Source organism: Nyctereutes procyonoides, unplaced genomic scaffold (genome assembly GCF_905146905.1).
Source record: "Nyctereutes procyonoides isolate TBG_1078 unplaced genomic scaffold, NYPRO_anot_genome, whole genome shotgun sequence".
NCBI classification, from domain to species: Eukaryota; Metazoa; Chordata; class Mammalia; order Carnivora; family Canidae; genus Nyctereutes; species Nyctereutes procyonoides.
In genome coordinates, this window is record NW_026575118.1 from 1,239,409 (window position 1) to 1,260,388 (window position 20,980).

The 20,980-nt window shown below is 39.7% G+C and overlaps 1 pseudogene; it reads left to right on the plus strand.

Moving 5' to 3' along the window:
* LOC129515519 (elongation factor Ts, mitochondrial-like) overlaps positions 1-20,034 on the plus strand; it is a 110,590-nt pseudogene extending 90,556 nt beyond the window's left edge.
* The last annotated feature ends 946 nt before the right edge of the window (positions 20,035-20,980 follow it).

A 20,980-nucleotide genomic window follows, 5' to 3' on the forward strand; every position in this document is an offset into this window, starting at 1 on the left:
TTAAGACTAGAGAGGCAGACAAGAAAACAATGTTATCATTGGGTGCAAGAGTAGTGTTTTTTGACCACATACTGGGTCACAAATCGGGTCTGAACCGATACCAAAAGATTGGGATCATCCCCTGCATATTCTCAGACCATAACGCCTTGAAATTAGAACTCAATCACAAGAAGAAGTTTGGAAGGACCTCAAACACGTGGAGGTTAAGGACCATCCTGCTCAGAGTAGTGTTTTTTTAGTTAGTAAGGTTTAAGTTTTTTGTTTATTCATTTAAGTTATCTCTACCCGCAACATGGGGTCTGAAGAAAGAGAAATTAAGGAGTCAATCCCATTTACAATTGCACCCAAAAGCATAAGATACCTAGGAATAAACCTAACCAAAGAAGTAAAGGATCTATACCCTAAAAAGTACAGAACACTTCTGAAAAAAATTGAGGAAGACACAAAGAGATGGAAAAATATTCCATGCTCATGGATTGGCAGAATTAATATTGTGAAAATGTCAATGTTACCCAGGGCAATTTACACGTTTAATGCAATCCCTATCAAAATACCATGGACTTTCTTCAGAGAGTTAGAACAAATTATTTTAAGATTTGTGTGGAATCAGAAAAGACCCCGAATAGCCAGGGGAATTTTAAAAAAGAAAACCATATCTGGGGGCATCACAATGCCAGATTTCAGGTTGTACTACAAAGCTGTGGTCATCAAGACAGTGTGGTACTGGCACAAAAACAGACACATAGATCAATGGAACAGAATAGAGAACCCAGAAGTGGACCCTGAACTTTATGGTCAACTAATATTCGATAAAGGAGGAAAGACTATCCACTGGAAGAAAGACAGTCTCTTCAATAGATGGTGCTGGGAAAATTGGACATCCACATGCAGAAGAATGAAACTAGACCACTGTCTTTCACCATACACAAAGATAAACTCAAAATGGATGAAAGATCTAAATGTGAGACAAGATTCCATCAAAATCCTAGAGGAGAACACAGGCAACACCCTTTTTGAACTCGGCCACAGTAACTTCTTGCAAGATATATCCACTAAGGCAAAAGAAACAAAAGCAAAAATGAACTATTGGGACTTCATCAAGATAAGAAGCTTTTGCACAGCAAAGGATACAATCAACAAAACTCAAAGACAACCTACAGAATGGGAGAAGATATTTGCAAATGACGTATCCGATAAAGGGCTAGTTTCCAAGATCTATAAAGAACTTATTAAACTCAACAGCAAAGAAACAAACAATCCAATCATGAAATGGGCAAAAGACATGAAGAGAAATCTCACAGAGGAAGACCTAGACATGGCCAACACGCACATTAGAAAATGCTCCGCATCACTTGCCATCAGGGAAATACAAATCAAAACCACAATGAGATAGCACCTCACACCAGTGAGAATGGGGAAAATTAACAAGGCAGGAAACCACAAATGTTGGAGAGGATGCGGAGAAAAGGGAACCCTCTTGCACTGTTGGTGGGAATGTGAACTGGTGCAGCCACTCTGGAAAACTGTGTGGAGGTTCCTCAAAGAGTTAAAAATAGACCTGCCCTACGACCCAGCAATTGCACTGTTGGGGATTTACCCCAAAGATACAGATGCAATGAATCGCCGGGACACCTGCACCCCGATGTTTCTAGCAGCAATGTCCACAATAGCCAAACTGTGGAAGGAGCCTCGGTGTCCATCGAAAGATGAATGGATAAAGAAGATGTGGTCTATGTATACAATGGAATATTCCTCAGCCATTAGAAATGACAAATACCCACCATTTGCTTCAACGTGGATGGAACTGGAGGGTACTATGCTGAGTGAAGTAAGTCAATCGGAGAAGGACAAACAGTGTATGTTCTCATTCATTTGGGGAATATAGATAATAGTGAAAGGGAATATAAGGGAAGGGAGAAGAAATGGGTGGAAATATCAGAAAGGGAGACAGAACATAAAGACTGTTAACTCTGGGAAACGAACTAGGGTTGGTGGAAAGGGAGGAGGGTGGGGGGTGGGGGGTGGGGGTGAATGGGTGACGGGCACTGAGGGGGGCACTTGATGGGATGAGCACTGGGTGTTATTCTGTATGTTGGCAAATTGAACACCAATAAAAAATAAATTTATTATTTTTAAAAAAGTGAACTCATGACCCTAAGATCAAGAGTTGCATGCTTTTCGAACTAAGCCAGCCATGCACCCTAATGAAGCTGTTTTTACTTTAGGTATTTCCTAATTGTCTACATCAAATATATAAATAGATAAAAATCATAAACAGAAAAAAATAAATATTTCATGTTTAATGGAAAAAAATCACCGTAAATTGATAGTTGCACCTCCACCCTACCTCCAAGAAGAATTATCAGGTATATTGGCATAAGAATAAGCTAAATGCTTATTAGCCAAGAATTACTGACAATTAATGTGACAAGTCTAACTGGATCAAAAGCAGAAATCCCAGAGATTGTACTTGGAGAGAGAAAGTATGTGGGACCATGGAATACATGAAGCTGAGATTGAGATTAAAAAAAAAATTGTAGGAGTGAGGATGGAAAGACAAGTTCCTTGGAACTGAACAAACCAGTCTTTGCTCTTTATGGAAAGTCTACCTGTGAACCTTAAGAGAAAGCCAGCAACAAAGGGAAATAGTAATTTGGTAGGAGGGAAGAATCTGTTGGCATTTTGTCCAGGGATATGACCTAGAAAAGGAAAAAAATCAAAATAAATACTCGACAACAGATTCTGTGCTACCATAGATTTTCCTATCATATTCAATCAGCAACATACTAATCTCTGTAAAGTTTTCCTCCAAAGTAATTCCTAGTGAATGATTTTAATTAAGATCTTTATTACTACCTTTTTTGACCATTTACTCATTCATAGAGCCAAGAATTTTGAGTGTCTACTATGTGCATTGCACAGTTCTAAAGAAAGATTAGCAGGATCAGAGAATAGAGAGGAAAACCAATATAGTTACGGTGGATTGGTTTCAGAAATATTTCAGAAGATCTAAAAATACAAATAAGAAATATTTTTTTCTGAGTCGTCTGGATAGTAAGAGGCCATGATAGGTTTTTAACAAGGGAATAGCAATGTCAAAATATGGTTTCCAGTAACATGAATTTAGCAGCAGGAGAGATTGGATGGGGATAACTCGGGGGGCAAAAAAACCCCACAAAAAACCCCAAAAGATAAATAGTTAAGTGGATATAATGGTGCTGCTTTCCATGTAGATGTAGGGACAGGGGCTTTCATTCCAACCAACTATGCCTACTCTCATTTGATGACTTTAACATTCCATTTAGCACCCTGATTTTTCAGTGTATAATTTCCTCACTTCTTACTAGTCCCTATTCCATCTTTTTTCTCCCACCCACTCACATAGTCAACGTTCCAGCGTTTGTCAATACAAAAAGTAGCACCATTCCATAAGAGCCATCTGTCACCTCATGGTTCACCAGGATGGACTTAGTTTCTTTAAACTTCTGGATAGGTGGGATTGCCTCTATCGTTCTCCACTCCAAGTGTACCTCTCCTGAATGGTAGGACAGTTATTTGTCCTTGGTAAGGGAAGACTATACTCCTATCAAGTATCATGATTGATTAGCATAATGCCATAGTAGGGAAAAAATGTTAGATCAAGAACTCAATTCTGGTGAGTTTCTTCTTAAATGAACTCATAATAAAAAAATGCAGACTTCCAGCTCTTACTTTCCATGACTCAATTATTACTTGGGTTTATAACAAATTCTGTTGATTTTGGATTATAAGTTCCAAGATAAGGAGTTCATGACCACAATAAACTCTCTGATCATCTGCTTTTACATTCAGCCCCTAGAGATGTGGGATGCCTATTTGTGAGAAGTAAGTCAAAAGCCCCTTTCTTTAATCACAGTAGATTTAAGAAAGGAATTTCTTTTTTTTATAATAAGTTTATTTTTTATTGGTGTTCAACTTGCCAACATACAGAATAACACCCAGTGCTCATCCTGTCAAGTGTCCCCCTCAGTGCCCATCACCCATTCACCCCACCCCCCCTCCTCCCTTTCCACCAACCCTAGTTCGTTTCCCAGAGTTAACAGTCTTTATGTTCTGTCTCCCTTTCTGATATTTCCACCCATTTCTTCTCCCTTCCCTTATATTCCCTTTCACAATTATCTATATTCCCCAAATGAATGAGAACATACACTGTTTGTCCTTCTCCAACTGACTTATTTCACTCAGCATAATACCCTCCAGTTCCATCCACGTCGAAGCAAATGGTGGGTATTTGTCGTTTCTAATGGCTGAGTAATATTCCATTGTATACATAGACCACATCTTCTTTATCCATTCATCTTTCGATGGACACCGAGGCTCCTTCCACAGTTTGGCTATTGTGGACATTGCTGCTAGAAACATCGGGGTGCAGGTGTCCCGGCGATTCATTGCATCTGTATCTTTGGGGTAAATCCCCAACAGTGCAATTGCTGGGTCGTAGGGCAGGTCTATTTTTAATTCTTTGAGGAACCTCCACACAGTTTTCCAGAGTGGCTGCACCAGTTCACATTCCCACCAACAGTGCAAGAGGGTTCCCTTTTCTCCGCATCCTCTCCAACATTTGTGGTTTCCTGCCTTGTTAATTTTCCCCATTCTCACTGGTGTGAGGTGGTATCTCATTGTGGTTTTGATTTGTATTTCCCTGATGGCAAGTGATGCAGAGCATTTTCTCATGTGCGTGTTGGCCATGTCTATGTCTTCCTCTGTGAGATTTCTCTTCATGTCTTTTGCCCATTTCATGATTGGATTGTTTGTTTCTTTGCTGTTGAGTTTAATAAGTTCTTTATAGATCTTGGAAACTAGCCCTTTATCTGATACGTCATTTGCAAATATCTTCTCCCATTCTGTAGGTTGTCTTTGAGTTTTGTTGACTGTATCCTTTGCTGTGCAAAAGCTTCTTATCTTGATGAAGTCCCAATAGTTCATTTTTGCTTTTGTTTCTTTTGCCTTAGTGGATATATCTTGCAAGAAGTTACTGTGGCCGAGTTCAAAAAGGGTGTTGCCTGTGTTCTTCTCTAGGATTTTGATGGAATCTTGTCTCACATTTAGATCTTTCATCCATTTTGAGTTTATCTTTGTGTATGGTGAAAGACAGTGGTCTAGTTTCATTCTTCTGCATGTGGATGTCCAATTTTCCCAGCACCATCTATTGAAGAGACTGTCTTTCTTCCAGTGGATAGTCTTTCCTCCTTTATCGAATATTAGTTGACCATAAAGTTCAGGGTCCACTTCTGGGTTGTTCTCTATTCTGTTCCATTGATCTATGTGTCTGTTTTTGTGCCAGTACCACACTGTCTTGATGACCACAGCTTTGTAGTACAACCTGAAATCTGGCATTGTGATGCCCCCAGATATGGTTTTCTTTTTTAAAATTCCCCTGGCTATTCGGGGTCTTTTCTGATTCCACACAAATCTTAAAATAATTTGTTCTAACTCTCTGAAGAAAGTCCATGGTATTTTGACAGGGATTGCATTGAACATGTAAATTGCCCTGGGTAACATTGACATTTTCACAATATTAATTCTTCCAATCCATGAGCATGGAATATTTTTCCATCTCTTTGTGTCTTCCTCAATTTCTTTCAGAAGTGTTCTATAGTTTTTAGGGTATAGATCCTTTACCTCTTTGGTTAGGTTTATGCCTAAGTATCTTATGCTTTTGGGTGCAATTGTAAATGGGATTGACTCCTTAATTTCTCTTTTTTCAGTCTCATTGTTAGTGTATAGAAATGCCATTGATTTCTGGGCATTGATTTTGTATCCTGCCATGCTACCAAATTGCTGTATGAGTTCTAGCAATCTTGGGGTGGAGGCTTTTGGGTTTTCTATGTAGAGTATCATGTCATCGGCGAAGAGGGAAAGTTTGACTTCTTCGTTGCCAATCTGAATGCCTTTAATGTCTTTTTGTTGTCTGATTGCTGAGGCTAGGACTTCCAGTACTATGTTGAATAGCAGTGGTGAGAGTGGACATCCCTGTCTTGTTCCTGATCTTAGGGGAAAGGCTCCCAGTGCTTCCCCATTGAGAATGATATTTGCTGTGGGCTTTTCGTAGATGGCTCTTAAGATGTCAAGGAGAGTTCCCTCTATCCCTACACTCTGAAGAGTTTTGATCAGGAATGGATGCTGTATTTTGTCAAATGCTTTCTCTGCATCTAATGAGAGGATCATATGGTTCTTGGTTTTTCTCTTGCTGATATGATGAATCACATTGAGTGTTTTACGAGTGTTGAACCAGCCTTGTGTCCCGGGGATAAATCCTACTTGGTCATGATGAATAATTTTCTTAATGTATTGTTGGATCCTATTGGCTAGTATCTTGTTGAGAATTTTTGCATCCATGTTCATCAGGGATATTGGTCTGTAATTCTCCTTTTTGCTGGGGTCTTTGGTTTTGGAATTAAGGTGACGCTGGCCTCATAGAACGAATTTGGAAGTACTCCATCTCTTTCTATCTTTCCAAACAGCTTTAGTAGAATAGGTATGATTTCTTCTTTAAACGTTTGATAGAATTCCCCTGGGAAGCCATCTGGCCCTGGACTTTTGTGTCTTGGGAGGTTTTTGATGACTGCTTCAATTTCCTCCCTGGTTATTGGCCTGTTCAGGTTTTCTATTTCTTCCTGTTCCAGTTTTGGTAGTTTGTGGCTTTCCAGAAATGCGTCCATTTCTTCTAGATTGCCTAATTTATTGGCGTAGAGCTGCTCATGTTTTTAAAATCATTTGTATTTCCTTGGTGTTGGTGGTGATCTCTCCTTTCTCATTCATGATTTTATTAATTTGAGTCTTTTCTCTTTTGTTTTTAATAAGGCTGGCTAATGGTTTATCTATCTTATTAATTCTTTCAAAGAACCAACTCCTGGTTTTGTTGATCTGTTCCACAGTTCTTCTGGTCTCGATTTCATTGAGTTCTCCTCGAATCCTTATTAACTCTCTTCTTCTGCTGGGTGTAGGATCTATCTGCTGTTTTTTCTCTAGCTCCTTTATGTGTAAGGTTAGCTTTTGTATTTGAGTTCTTTCCAGTTTTTGAATGGATGCTTGTATTGCGATGTATTTCCTCCTTAGGACTGCTTTTGCTGCATCCCAAAGATTTTGAATGGTTGTATCTTCATTCTCAATAGTTTCCATGAATCTTTTTAATTCTTCCTTAATCTCCTGGTTGACCCTTTCCTCTTTTAGCAGGATGGTCCTTAACCTCCACGTGTTTGAGATCCTTCGAAACTTCTTGTTGTGATTTAGTTCTAATTTCAAGGCATTATGGTCTGAGAATATGCAGGGGACGATCCCAATCTTTTGGTATCGGTTCAGACCCGATTTGTGACCCAGTATGTGGTCTATTCTGGAGAAAGTTCCATGTGCACTTGAGAAGAATGTGTATTCAGTTGAGTTTGGATGTAAAGTTCTGTAGATATCTGTGAAATCCATCTGGTCCAGTGTATCATTTAAAGCTCTCATTTCTTTGGAGATGTTGTGCTTAGAAGACCTATCAAGTATAGAAAGTGCTAGATTGAAGTCACCAAGTATAAGTGTATTATTATCTAATACTTCTTCACTTTGGTTATTAATTGATTTAAATATTTGGGAGCTCCCACATTCAGGGCATATATATTGAGGATTGTTAAGTCCTCTTGTTGGATACACCCTTTAAGTATGAGATAGTGTCCCTCTTCATCTCTCACTACAGTCTTGGGGTAAATTTTAGCTTATCTGATATAAGGATGGCTACCCCTGCTTTCTTTTGAGGACTATTTGAATGGTAAATGGTTCTCCAACCTTTTATTTTCAGGTTGTAGGTGTCCTTCTGTCTAAAATGAGTCTCTTGTAGACAGCAAATAGATGGGTCCTGCTTTTTTATCCAGTCTGAAACCCTGCGCCTTTTGATGGGGTCATTAAACCCATTCACGTTCAGAGTTACTATTGAAAGATATGAGTTTAGTGTCATCATGATATCTATTCAGTTCTTGTTTTAGTGGATTGTTCCACTGAACTTCTTCTTAAAGGGGAATTTTAAGAGTCCCCCTTAAAATTTCTTGCAGAGCTGGTTTGGAGGTCACATATTCTTTCAGTTCCTGCCTGTCTTGGAAGCTCTTTATCTCTCCTTCCATTTTGAATGAGAGCCTTGCTGGATAAAGTATTCTTGGTTGCATGTTCTTCTCATTTAGGACCCTGAATATATCCTGCCAGCTCTTTCTGGCCTGCCAGGTCTCTGTGGAGAGGTCTGCTGTTACCCTGATACTCCTCCCCATAAAGGTCAGGGATTTCTTGTCTCTTGTTGCTTTAAGGATCTTCTCTTTATCTTTGGAATTTGCAAGCTTAACTATTAGATGTCGAGGTGTTGAACGGTTTTTATTGATTTTAGGGGGGGATCTCTCTATTTCCTGGATCTGAATGCCTGTTTCTCTTCCCAGATTAGGAAAGTTTTCAGCTAGTTTGTTCAAATACACTTTCTGGTCCTCTCTCCCTTTTGGCGCCCTCAGGAACCCCAATTAAACGTAGGTTTTTCTTCCTCAGGTTGTCGTTTATTTCCCTTAATCTATCCTCATGGTCTTTTAATTGTTTGTCTCTTTTTTCCTCAGTTTCCCTCTTTGCCATCAACTTGTCTTCTATGTCACTCACTCATTCTTCCACCTGGTTAATCCTCGTCGTTAGGACTTCTAGTTTGGATTGCATCTCATTCAATTGATTTTTAATTTCTGCCTGATTGGATCTAAATTCCCCAGTCTTGAAGTCTCTTGAGTCCTTTATGCTTTTTTCTAGAGCCACCAGTAGCTGTATAATAGTGCTTCTGAATTGGCTTTCTGACATTGAATTGTAATCCAGATTTTGTAACTCTGTGGGAGAGAGGACTGTTTCTGATTCTTTCTTTTGAGGTGAGGTTTTCCTTCTAGTCATTTTGCTCTGGGCAGAGTGGTCAAAAACAAGTTGTATAGGGAAAAGGAGAAAAAGAGAGGGGAGAAAGAAGGAAAGAAAAGAAAAAAGAAAAAAGGAAGAAAAAAAAGAAGAAAAAGAGAAAGAAAAAGAAAGAAATGAAAAAAAAAGGGTGGGGAAAGCAAACAAATCAAAAACAAAACAACAACAAAAAAAAACACGGGGGAGTATCTTCTGATTCTGTATACTTTAAGTCCCTTGACTTCCCCTGGAACTGCGTCTAGCTGGTCTTCTGGGGGAGGGGCCTGCTGTGCTGATTTTCAGGTGTTAGCACTTGGGGGAGCTGCTCTGCCCCTGCCTGCTGCAGGGCTCAGTGGGGGTTGTTTACCCCGTGAGGCCCCAGGAGGAACAACCGCAGTGGCTGGGCCAGCTCTGGAGCCCTGGAGTCAGCCCCCGCAGTAACTCTGGAGCTCTCGGTCTGCAGGGCCTGGAGGCTCCGGGGCGGGGCCGCTGATCTGCTCAGCTCGGGGCAGGAGCGTCCTCGCTGTCCTGGGCCCTCCCGGCCTCTGCCTGTCCCGGGGGAGGCCGGATCCTGGGCTGTGTCCCGGCGCCCTGTGCTCCGGGGCCTGCGCTGTGGGATTCGCGCTCCCGCCCCGCAGCCCCCTCCGTGGAGCCGCCGCCCGAGCCCCTCCGAGCTGCTCCGGCCCCGCCGTGCCGCTGCAGCCCTTAGGGAGCTCGGGGCACTCTCCCGGGCGCAGGTGTCTGTTAGTGTCCCCGGGAGCCCGAGGGCATCCCCGCCCTCCTGGGTCCTGCTCCAACTCCCTGCGAGCCCCTTTCCGCCCGGGAAGGTTGGTGCAGCTCCTGCTCCTCCGGGACGGGGCTCTCCTGTCCTGGGGACACTCGCCCCGGCCTCAGCCCGGCTCCTCGCGGGGCCCCTCCCCCTCGGAGGCCTTTTGTTTCTTTATTTCTTTTTCCCCGTCTTCCTACCTTGATAGAAGCGCGAACTCTTCTCACTGTAGCGTTTCAGCTGTGTTCTCTTTAAATCTCAGGCCGAATTCGTAGATTTTCAGGATGGTTTGAAGTTTATCTAGGTAATTTGGTGGGGACAGGTGACTGGGGACCCTACTCCTCCGCCATCTGGCCCCTCCCTCAAGAAAGGAATTTCTTTTCTCAAGTTGTACTGAGTTCTGGTCACTCAGATAAAGGTTAGTGACATAAATATTTCCATTCATAGAATTTAAAATTCTATGTTTCTCTGTTCTTAAGATGTTTTTCTTTATCAAGTAAATTATAAAAGACATTTTGTAATTTGTCAAGAAAAACTGAGTCTATATGTTGGCAAATTGAACACCAATAAAAATAAATTTATTAAAAAAATAAAGAACAAAAAAAATTAAAAAAAACAATCATCAAAAAAAAAGAAAAACTGAGTCAAATCCAATTCCTCTTTACAGTAGTATAAATCAATAAAATATATTGATATGGACTTGTAATGATTATGAAATGTTAAAACATTTCTTAGTTATAAATGACTATTGCAATCCTCTTTGAGAAATGGTTGAAGTTCCTTGGGTATATCTCTTTATTCATATGTGAGATGAAAATAAATATATTTTAAATTAGAATGAATTTTCTATCGGAAATCACTATTCATGGGGAATGAGAGAATCTTTTTTAAAAAAATGTTTAAGCCATTCCTTTTCTAAAACCATAAGAGATTCAGATTACAAATTTTAGAGTTAAAAAAAAAACAATGAGCAATTTTGGGGCAAATCCAGGAGGTGACTCCAATTTATTTTTAATTTGCTTATACCTTAGTCTGACAAACAGATTTTACTCAATCTCTGTGGAATTTAATGTCTGACCTCTACAATGCACAAATCACCTTATTACCTTCTTTTGCTAAGTAACTTTTCTTTTAAATTTTGTATTTAAATTCCAGTTGATATACAGTGTAATATTAGTTTCAGGTGTAGAATTTAGTGACTCAACACAAATACAACACCTGGTGCTCATCACACATACTCTCTTTAATCCCCACAATCTATTTAACCCATTCCTCCTCCCCCCTCCCCTCCACTACCCATCAGTTTGTTCTCTATAGTTGAGTTTATTTCTTAGTTTTCCTCCATTTCCCCCATATGCTCATCTGTTTTGTTTCTTAAATTCCACATGTATGAAACCATCTTTTTGTCTTTCTCTGACTTATTTTGCTTAGCATTTTACTCTCTAGCTTCTTCCATGTCATTGCAAATGGCAAAATTTCATTCTTTTTTATGACTAACCTTCCATTGTCTATACACCACTTCTTTTACACATTCATCAGTAGATAGACATTTGAGCTCTCTTCATAATTTGGCTATTCTTGATAATGCTGCCATAAACATCCAGGTGCACGTATCCCTTTGAATCAATATTTATGTATCCTTTGGGTAGATACCTATTAGTATAATTATTGGATTGTAGGGTAGTCCTTTTTTTTTTTTTTTTTACTTTTTGAAGAACCTCCATACTGTCTTCCAGAGTGGTTGCACCATTTTGCATTCCCACCAACAGTGTGAGGGTTCCCCTTTATCTGCATCCTCCCCAACACCTGTTGTTTCCTGTGTTGTTAAATAAGCACCTTTTAAGGGGTACCTGCATGGCTCAATTGGTTAAGTGTCTGACTTCGGCTCAGGTCATGATCTCTGGGTCCTGGGAGTCTACTTTTCCCTCTCCCTCTGCTCTGCCCCCAACTTGTGTTCTGTCTCTCAAATAAATTAATAAAATCTTTTTAGAAAAGTAATTATATTTTAAGGAAAACACCATTTCTCTTTGTTTTTAGAATTTTCTTTAGCACTTAACACTATCTTTGAAACATAGTAGGTCTGAATATAATCATCGCTAATTGTCCTAATATAGTTTTTAGTGTATTAGGTGAGTTGTTTTCAAACCTGTACATATCAGAATCATCTGGGTAACTTAAAATTCAGGTTTCTCCTGCATCTCTGAATACATATGGGGCAAAGGAATCAGTAGATACTGATGTAGCCTACCCATCACATTGGGCATTGCTCAGTACTCTCAACACTTAACATACAACACCCAGTGCTTATCATAAACCAATAACTGGAATCACAATCACCATCCAGCCTTCTCTGCCTGCTTCTCAAATACCCTGCCACAAAAACCATATTCAGAGGTTCTTGCTGAAGTTGAATTCATTTACATGTTAAAGAATAAGGTGCTTTAATGCCATGACCAAAACTAGCACTTAGCTTTGTATTTTCCAGGATACCACATACAAAATGAAATGTCCAAATAAAACATAAGACAGAAAAGACACAGGAATTTGGAGTGGGAAGCCTTGGGTTATGGAACTGCTTTTGGATTTCAACAATTTGTACAAGAAACTTCACCGTACCGAGCCTCAATTTTCTCATTTGCAAAATTGGAATAATGAGAGTACTTGGTAAGTTTGTGAAGATTAATTATGCGTATATATGCATAATTATATGCATATATAACCAACCACAGGTACTAGCCCACTGGTCTCAGGACAACATTTCCTCCCAGACCACAGACATGCCTTTCCTCTGTTAGGAAAGTGAGGGCAGCATCTGAAGCTGCACTTAAACTTGTGTCCACCCTATCTCTGCAATGGGCAGCCTCTGCCACTTATGCCCCCTGACACATGCTGCATAGGATACCTATCAAGTTAACTCAGAGTTCTAAGACATCAGACACAAACTAGAAATTCTGTAAATGAAACATAATGCAACAGCAAGGGGAAAGAGAAAAGAAATAAGATTTATGTAATAAATGCATGTGGGCAGAGGTGAGGCTGGCATCATCTTAAAGGAATTAAGTCTTAAGGATATGGTTTTTGCAGCTAATATCCTTCATTAATTATCTAAATATCAGCCTATTTAAGTAAATAAGAATGAGGAAAGCATAATTTGCCCATGTGAAATGTCTCAAGTATCCTATTTACATTGTAAGACTGGTGCATAGGGATTAAAAAAAAAACATGGATATCTCTAGATCTTGGAATAGCATATAATTAAAGTTCCAACAATAATGTGAATAGCATAGTAAACCTTTGTGATACTTTTCACATGTATATTTTTCATTTGCTCCTCTCCATTACTGAGACAAGGAATATATTATTATTGTCCCCAGTGTGTGTATGAGAAACTACGACCCTCCTCCAAAGCCACTAAGTCGTACTTCAGAATGAACCCAAATTTCAATGGATTATAATAACAAGTGTTTATTTCTCACCTACACAACCATTGTCTCTTATCTCCTTCATTCCAGGACCAGGGATGAAGCAGCAGCCCTGTCTCATTTGCAAGACAGAGGTAAGATGGCAATAGGAGAAGCCCACGTAGCTCTTAAAGCTTTTTGCTTTTTTTAAAAAATTAATTTTTTTATTGGAGTTCAATTTGCCAACATATAGCATAACATCCAGTGCTCATCCCATCAAGTGCCCTCCTCAGGGCCCGTCACCGAGTCACCCCATCCCCTCGCCCACCTCCCTTTCCACTACCCCTTGTTCGTTTCCCAGAGTTAGGAGTCTCTCATGTTCTGTCACCCTCACTGATATTTTCACTCATTTTCTCTCCTTTCCCCTTTATTCCCTTTCACTATTTTTATATTCCCCAAATGAATGAGACCATATAATGTTTGTCCTTCTCTGATTGACTTACTTAACTCAGCATAAAACCCTCCAGTTCTATCCATGTCGAAGCAAATGGTGGGTATTTGTCATTTCTAATGGCTGAGTAATATTCCATTGTGCTTTTGCTGGAGTTTAGCATACTACGATCTGCTGACATCTCATTGACTAAAGCAAATCACATGTCCATGACTGTCTTTAGGAGTAGGGGGGATATAATCCCTTTAATAGGGAACAGAAAATAAAGCTGGGAACAGCAGCATGTACAGAGAGAAAGTATCAGAGTTGGAATTAACTGGAGTTTTCTGATCCTTAAATGTAGTGCTATAGAACCCAGTGGTGAATGAGTATAGCAGGCAGTGAAAACTAATCTACCCAATGTGTGAGTGAATGAAAGAAAAAAATGAATGTTACCCATTCGTTTTCTCCTTCCTTGAGCGAGGATTATTTTAGATAATCATCAAAATTTATGATTGCCAGACCTCAACCACACGGTATTTGAGATGCCTGCACACAACTTGTCGCTTTGACAGATTGAGCCAAGGAGAGGAGGTCAACGACCAGAAATGTACCATCAAAATTTAAAAGAAATGCCACAACAGAAATATTTGTCCACATGATACGAAGTTATCTTTTAAGAAGAGAGCTTGAATGAAGAATAAAGATTACTAATTCTTACCAACAGGGACACTGGGAACGATTGACAAGAGGGCTAAAATTTCTGATTCTTATTCCTATATAAATATGCTTATATGAATGAAGTAAAAGATCGAGTTTGTCAAGTGTACTGTTGAGAATGTTGCACCTATGCAATAGAACGAAAAACTAATCATTTTAATTTTTCCTTTTCCCCCAAATAGACTGCCAACCTTTTGCTTAGTCATTCAACAAGTATTTACTGTATACCCATTATATGCCAAGAACCATTAAGGTATGAGGGACATATATTTAAAAAGAAAAGCTCTTGCTCACATAAACCTTCTTTTCTAGTGCAGTAAACATAATTATTCCTCTGTTTGCACATACAGGAAAATAAAATATATAGTCAAATGGTAATAAATTCTATAGAAAAAAATGGAAGGGAATAAGAAATCCCAGACGAATCAGTTGGTTGTAGGAAAATTAATATTAAAAGGACTATAAGATATCTAAATGATATTTCAAATAGGTAGATTCAATTTTTGAGTTCAGAAAAGAGGTGCAGCTGAAGATTAAATTTGAGAGCCATCAGAGTATAAATTCTTTAAAGTCCTGAAACTGAATGCAATCATCAATAGAGTAACAAAGGCAAAGACCAAGATTTACAGATCGAGGAGATAAGAAGGAATCAGAAAAGGAGACTTGCAAGACCAGTCAGCAAGGTAGGAGGAAAACCAAAGCACTGTGGCAAAATGAGGGGAAAAAACCTTGAAATGGATTAAAGACCTAAATGTGAGACCTGAAACCACAAAAATCCTAGAGGTGAACACAAGCAGTCATTTATCTGACATAAGCCATAGCAGTATTTTTCTATATAGGTCTCCTCAGACAAGGGAAAGAAAAACAAAATATAAACTATTGGGACCACATCAAAATAAAAAGCTTCTGGACAGCAAAGGAATCAAGAAAACTAAAAGACAACCAGCAGAGTGGGAGATAATATGTTCAAATGATACATCCAATAGAGGGTCTCTCCAAAAATATACAAAGAACTGATACTGCTCAATACCCGAAAAACAAATAATCCAATTAAAAATGGGCAGAAGATATGAGCAGACATTTCTCCAAAGATGATATACAATGGCCAACAGTCACATGAAAAGATGTTCAATATCACTCATCATCAGGGAAATGCAAATCAAAACCACAATGAGGGACACCTGGGTGGCTGAGTCCTTAACTGCATTTGCCTTCAGCTCAGGGTGTGATCCTGGAGTACTGGGGTGGAGTCCCACATTAGTTCCCTGAGTGGAGCCTGCTTCTCCCCCTGCCTATGTCTCTGCCTCTCTCTTTCTGTGTCCCTCATGAATAAATCAATAAAATCTTAAAAAAAAACCACAATGAGATATCACCTCACACCTGTCAGAATGGCTAAAATAAAAAACACAAGAAACAACAAGTGTTGGCGAGGATGTGGAGAAAAAGGAACTATTGGGATCCCTGGGTGGTGCAGTGGTTTGGTGCCTGCCTTTGGCCCAGGGCACAATCCTGGAGACCCGGGATCGAATCCCACGTCGGGCTCCCGGTGCATGGAGCCTGCTTCTCCCTCTGCCTATGTCTCTGTCTCTCTCTCTCTACCTGTGTGACTATCATAAATAAATAAAAGCTTAAAAAAATTCTCTAAAAAAAAAAAAAGAAAGAAAAAGGAACTATTGCACTATTTGTGGGAATGCAAAATGGCGTGACCACTGAAGAAAATAGTATGGGGGTTTCTTTTTTTTTTCTTTTTTTCTTTTTGTATCTTTTTTAAATAGTTCGATTTGCCAACATATAGTATAACACCCAGTGCTCATCCCATCAAGTGCCCCCCTCAGTGCCCATCACCCAGTCACCCCAACCCCCGCCCACCTCCCCTTCCACTACCCCTTGTTCGTTTCCCAGAGTTAGGTGTCTCTCATGTTCTGTCACCCTCTATGATAGTTTCCACTCATTTCCTCTCCTTTCCCCTTTATTCCTTTTCACTATTTTTATATTCTCCAAATGAATGAGACCATATAATGTTTGTCCTCCGATTGACTTATTTCACTCAGCATCATACCGTCCAGTTCTATCCACGTCGAAGAAAATGGTGGGTAATTGTGTTTCTAATGGCTGAGTAATATCCCATTGTATACATAGACCACATATTCCTTATCCATTCATCTTTTTTTTTCTTTTTTTTTAGATTTGTTTTTTTTTAATTTTTTTAATTTTTATTTATTTATGATAGTCACACAGAATGAGAGAGAGAGAGGCAGAGACACAGGCAGAGGGAGAAGCAGGCTCCATGCACCGGGAGCCCGACGTGGGACTCGATCCTGGGTCTCCAGGATCGCGCCCTGGGCCAAAGACAGGCGCTAAACCACTGCGCCACCCAGGGATCCCCTCCATTCATCTTTCGATGGACACCGAGGCTCCTTCCACAGAGTGGCTAGTGTGGACATTGCTGCTAGAAACATTGGGGTGCAGGTGTCCCGGCGTTTCATTGCATCTGTATCTTTGGGGTAAATCCCCAGCAGTGCAATTGCTGGGTCATAGGGCAGATCTATTTTTAACTCTTTGAGGACCCTACACACAGTTTTCCAGAGCAGCTGCACCAGTTCACATTCCCACCAACAGTGCAAGAGGGTTCCCCTTTCTTCACATCCTCTCCAACATTTGTTGTTTCCTGTCTTGTTAATTTTCCCCATTCTCACTGGTGTGAGGTGGTATCTCATTGTGGTTTTGATTTGTATTTCCCTGATGGCAAGTGATGCAGAGCATTTTCTCTGTGCTTGTTGGCCATGTCTATGTCTTCCTCTGTGAAACTTCTTTTCATGTCTTTTGCCCATTTCATGATTGGATGGCTTGTTTCTTTGGTGTTGAGTTTAATAAGTTCTTTATAGATCTTGGATACTAGCCCTTTATCTGATAGGTCATTTGCAAATATCTTCTCCCATTCTGTAGGTTGTCTTTTAGCTTTGTTGACTGTTTCTTTTGATGTGAAGAAGATTTTTATCTTGATTAAGTCCCAATAGTTCATTTTTGCTTTTGTTTCCCTTGCCTTCACAGATGTATCTTGCAAGAAGTTGCTGTGGCCAAGTTCAAAAAGGATGTTGCCTGTGTTCTCCTCTAGGATTCTGATGAATTCTTGTCTCACATTTAGATCTTTCATCCATTTTGAGTTTATCTTTGTGTATGGTGTAAGAGAATTGTCTAGTTTCATTCTTCTGCATGTGGATGTCCAATTGTCCCAGCACCATTTATTGAAGAGACTGTCCTTTTTCCATTGGATAGACCTTCCTGCTTTGTCAAAGATGAGTTGACCATAAGAGTTGAGGGCCCACTTCTGGATTCTCTATTCTGTTCCATTGATCTATGTGTCTGTTTTTGTGCCAGTACCACACTGTCTTGATGACCACAGCTTTGTAGTACAACCTGAAATCTGGCATTGTGATGCTCCCAGCTTTGGTTTTCTTTTTCAATATTCCCCTGGCTATTCAGGGTCTTTTCTGATTCCACACAAATCTTAAGATGATTTGTTCCAACTCTGTGAAGAAAGTCCATGGTATTTTGATAGGGATTGCATTAAATGTGTAAATTGCCCTGGGTAGCATTGACATTTTCACAATGTTAATTCTTCCAATCCATGAGCATGGAATATTTTTTCCATCTCTTTGTGTCTTCCTCAATTTCTTTCAGAATTGTTCTGTACTTTTTAGGGTATAGAACCTTTACTTCTTTGGTTAGGCTTATTCCCAGTTATCTTATGCTTTTGGGTGCAATTGTAAAAGGGATTGATTCCTTAATTTCTCTTTCTTCAGTCTCATTGTTAGTGTATAGAAATGCCACTGATATCTGGGCATTGATTTTGTATCCTGCCACACCACCGAATTGCTGTATGATTTCTAGCAATCTTGGGGTGGAGTCTTTTGGGTGTTCTAGGTACAGTATCATGTCATCTGTGAAGAGGGAGAGTTTGACTTCTTCCTTGCCAATTTGAATGCCTTTTATTTCTTTTTTTTGCCTGATTGCTGAGGCTAGGGTTTCCAGTACTATGTTGGATAGCTGTGGTGAGAGTGGACTTCCTTGTCATGTTCTTGATCTTAGAGGGAAGGCTCTCAGTTTTTCCCCACTGAGAATGTTATTTGCTGTCGGCTTTTGACAGATGGCTTTTAAGATGCTGAGGAATGTTCCTTCTATCCCTACACTCTGAGGAGTTTTGATCAGGAATGGATGCTGTATTTTGTCAAATGCTTTTTCTGCATCTATTGAGGGGACATATCGTTCTTGTTTTTTCTCTTGTGGATATGATCAATCACATTGATTGCTTTATGAGTGCTGAAGCAGCCTTGCATCCCTGGGACAAATCCCACTTGGTCATGGTGAATAATCTTCTTTATGTACTGTTGGATCCTATGGTCTAGTATCTTGTTGAGAATTTTTGCATCTGTGTTCATCAGGGATATTGATGAATTATTGATATAATTCTCCTCTTTGGTGGGGTCTTTGTCTGGGTTTGGAATTAAGGTGATCCTGGCCTCATAAAACGAGTTTGGAAGTATTCTGTCCCTTTCTACCTTTCGGAACAGCTTTAGTAGAATTGATATTGTTTCTTCTTTAAACGTTTGATAGAATTCCCCTGGGAAGCCATCTGGCCCTGGACTTTTGTGTCGTGGGAGGTTTGGTGACTGCTCCAATTTCCTCCCTGGTTATTTGCCTGTTCAGGTTTTCTATCTCTTCCTGTTCCAATTTTGGTAGTTTGTGGCTTTCCAGAAATGTGTCCATTTCTTCTAGATTGCTTAATTTATTGGCGTATAGCTGCTCATAGTATTTTAAAAATTGTTTGTACTCCTTGGTATTGGTTGTGATCTCTCCTTTTTCATTCGTTATTTTGATTAGAGTCTTTTCTCTTTTGTTTTTAATAAGGCTGACTAATGGTTTATCAATTATTAATTCTTTCAAAGAACCAACTCCTGGTTTTGTTGATCTGTTCTATGGTTCTTCTGGTCTCTATTTCATTGAGGTCTGCTTGAATCTTTATTAACTCTCTTCTTCTGCTTGGTGTAGTTTTATTTGCTGTTCTTTCTTAGTATGGAGGTTTCTTAAAAAACTAAAAATAGAAATATTTTTAGGATCAACTCTCCACGTATAGTAAAGTCTTCTTGAATTCCTCTGAGCTCTCTGAACTTCCAGCTGGGCCTGAGAAAGAAGGCTGCCTCAAGGATCAGCTAGCCTTAGCAATAGGGAAACTGGGAGAAAACATGACTCTTAAATGAGCTGCATGGGTGAAGGTGCCAGCTGGGTTCTATGTTGGCTCCTATGTCCATGGAGCAATGCATAGCCCCTCCCTCCACAACCTGGAGCTCGGGAAGTATGGGGCCCTGGTGGTCTGCGAGACACCTGAGCACAAAGCAAGCCTGGAAGACCTTGGCCGCCACCTTGGGCAGCATGTGGTGGACATGGCCCCTCTTTCTGTTGGCTCTTTGGATGATGAGCCTGGGGGAGAGGCGGAAACCAAGATGCTGTCCCAGCCATACTTGCTGGATCCCTCCATAACATTGGGACAGTATGTGCAACCTCAAGGGGTGTCCGTAGTAGACTTTGTGCGGTTTGAATGTGGAGAAGGTGAAGAGGCAGCAGAAACCGAATAGGTTCCGGAGACTTGGCCCAGGAGATGTTTATTCTTTGCTCTGGACATCATTCCGAGAAGTTATTTCCTCAGCCTCTACAAACCCAGAATTTGTTTTTCATTGGAGTTTATAATGCAATGATATCCTCAGTGGGAAGAGTCATTAAATAAGATTGCTATATAATAAAAAGAGAAGAGAAGAAATGGGTAGGAAATATCAGAAAGGGAGACAGAACATGAAAGACTCCTACTCTGGGAAATGAACTAAGGGTGGTGGAAGGGGAGGTGGGCGGGGGGTTGGGGGTGACTGGGTGATGGACACTGAGGTGGGCACTTGACGGGATGAGCAATGGGTGTTATTCTATATGTTGACAAATTGAACACCAATAAAAAATAAATTTATTTAAAAAAGACAAAAAACATTTAACATATTTGGTATATGTATTATACTGTATTCTTACAATAAAGTAAGCTACAGAAAAAAATATGATTAAAAAAATCAGAAAATACATTTACAGTACTGTACTGTATTTATTGGGAAAAAAGTAATCCATGTATTATAAGGATATTTGTGTAGTTCAAACCCCTTTAATTTTGTTTTTGCTCTGCACCCTTCTACAAGGCTCTCTTATCCATGGCTCTCTCTTGCAGTATTCAGTGCCTCCCTGTATTTTTACTCTTCCTAACAGAATTAAAACAGATTTCAGTCATACAAAATCCTGTATTTCAGGCAAGATCTGATACATTAATTCAGTTTAAGATATTAATGATGAATCTGACTTAATATGCTATATACAACCAAGTCTATTATTAACAAATAAAAACTTCCAAGGCCAAGTAAATTCATCCCAGGTGCTTGAATTAGTGGCCCGGTGGCAGGCCTTTTAAGATATCTTCTTTTGATAGCCTAAGTCATTTCCTATTTTGGCCATATTTATTGGTAAGTTAGCTTTGTAATGGAAGTCAGATTCTTAGTTTCAGGATTAATCTCTGCACATTAGATATTTCTCAAGCTGGGAGCTTTTCCCTACTAACACCAAAACCTCCTTTTTCAAACACGTCATCTTGTTTTGCCAAATGCTTCATCTAATATTTCCCCAGAAAGGTTTTAAATCAGCAGTTCTACTGAA